The following is a 2,526-nucleotide window of genomic DNA, read 5'->3' as shown; positions in this document are numbered from 1 at the left end:
TTGTAGTCTGGTGTTTTCTCTCCAAAAACATTTAAAGTAAACTGAATTTAACAGGCCGCACTGAGTGAAACATTTATTATCCAGAAGGGTTTGAGAAAGAACACTGACCCAGGTTTTATCACCTTTCTCCTTGGCGTGGTTACACTTTAATTGTGTCATGATCCAAAGGCCAAACCAGTTAGTCAGACTTCTCACATTCTTTGTGCGATGGCTTTAGCAGTTGAGTGAAAAGGGTGAAAGTATTGTTTATGATTCACACGTCTCAACAAGAATGTCTCAAGACTTTATAACCAGCATATCTAAATCTAATTTGGCAACAATTAATCACGTAACAAAAGCCAATCTGAAGAGCGGCCAAGGCTGCCTACAGAAGGAGGATTGAGGACTTCTTCCAGAGCAACAACTCCATGCAGGTGTGGCAGGGGGTCCAGCACATCACAAACTACAGACCCAGCAACCTCTCGGCTGATGACCGTGATGCCTCACTGGCAGAGGAGCTGAACCGCTTCTTCGTCCGCTTTGAGGTGGAGTCACCGGAGGCAGCCACAGTGCACCCATCAGCCCACAGCAGCCACGTCCTCACGGCGGAGGAGCACGAGGGGAGGCACACTCTGAGGGCCATGAACCTGAGAAAAGCTGCGGGCCCAGATGACGTCTCAGGACAGGTGCTCAGGGTCTGTGCAGATAAGCTGGCGGGGGTCTTCACCAGGATCTTTAACCAGTCCCTGTCACAGGCTGTTGTCCCCACCCTGCCTGAAGTCCTCCACAGTCGTCCCACTCCCAAAGACGAACGCCATTAGCAGGCTGAATGACTACCGTCCAGTAGCCCGAACACCTATCATCATGAAGTGCTTTGAGAAACTGGTCTGGTCACACATCTTCTCAGATCTCCCACCCACATCTGATCATCACCAGATCGCCTACAGAACCAACAGGTCCACGGAGGACACCATAGCCACAGCTCTCCACTTTGCTACGTCCCATCTGGAGCAGCAGGGGAGATACGCACAGCTGTTATTTGTGGATTTCAGCTCGGCGTTCAACACCATCCTCCCCAACGGGCTGGTGACCAAACGGTCTCTCCTGGCAATATCACACTCCATCGTCCTTTGGGTCAAGAACTTTCTTTCTGATCACTACCAGAGGGTGAGGGTAGACCCCCACATCTCCTCAGACCTCAGCCTCAGCACTGGCACCCCTCAGGGCTGTGTCCTGAGCCCCATACTCTTCATCCTCTACACCCACGACTGCACCGCCTTCCCACCCTTAGCAACATCATCATCAAGTCCTCCATCTCTGGAGGGTATGAGTCCACATACTGGGACGAGGTGGAGAAGCTGTCTGTGTTGTGTACAGAAAACAACCTGGTCCTGAACAGTAGTAAGACCAAGGAACTGATCATAGACTTTAGGAGGAAAAGAACGGACATTTAGCCTCTGCTCATCGCCGGGGACTGCATGATGAGGGTCTCAGACTTAGAGTTTCTGGGCGTTTACATAGAGGATGATTTCAGCTCGAGCATCAACACCACTGCTATCATTAAGAAGGCACATCAGAGACTGCACTTCCGGAGAAACTGCTCATGTCCTTCTGTCGTTGCTCCATAGAGAGCGTTACGACCTACTGCATCTGTGTGGTTCTCCAGCTGCACAGCTGCAGACAGGAAAGCACTCCAGAGGGTCGTCACCACGGCTCAGAAAATTATCGGCTGCCCTCTCAGGGACCCGTCTCACCCCGGACAGTCCCTGTTTGAACTGTCGCCCTCGGGCAGACGCTTCAGGACACTGAAAGCACAAGTTCAAGAACGCTTTTTATGCTAGAGCCATAATTTCACTAAACAATGCAAAAATTAAACACTGATATGGATTGTGCAATACCTGCAGAATGTGAATGTGTGTGTTTGTGTGTGTGTGTGTGTGTGTGTGTGTATGTGTGTGTAATGTGTCTCTTTGATTACTAATTTCATATTTTTTTTTATATTTTATTTCATGTCTTTTTTATGACATCGTCTTGCACTGTAAGGATTGCATTTTAATTCCGTTGTACTTGTGCAATGACAATAAAGACATATTCTATTCTATTCTATTCTATTCTGTTCTCTTCATTTGAAATGGCATTTAACATCAAAACTGATAAATAACGTCAGAGAAAAAACAGTATGTTGTATAATAAAAAGGTCATAGTATGTTTTATCACAGAAAATCATAGTATATTATGTCAAACAAAGTGCAAAAAACAGAGAAGCAATTCTGAGGTCCCCACACCGGCCCCCTTCCTCGATCCGGCTCCAACCCTCCAAGTCTGCAAAACACATGTAGACTGGATGGTCAAACTCCCATGACCCCTCTGGCAAAGTGCTGGGGCCTCATGTACGAAAGGTTTTCCACGCTCATGTTCAGGTGTATAAAGAGTGAAATGACCGTGGAAATGTGCCGTGCTCCACGCCAACATCATGGCTGGCGTACGCACGTTTCTACTGCTTTTGATCCGCTGGCGTCTCTTAGAGATGATGTTGGGAAACTGTTA

The sequence above is a fragment of the Plectropomus leopardus genome, chromosome 18 (assembly GCF_026936395.1).
Source record: "Plectropomus leopardus strain MGB_pleo_1.0 chromosome 18, ASM2693639v1, whole genome shotgun sequence".
Lineage (NCBI taxonomy): Eukaryota > Metazoa > Chordata > Actinopteri > Perciformes > Serranidae > Plectropomus > Plectropomus leopardus.
This window is presented reverse-complemented; position numbering follows the sequence as displayed.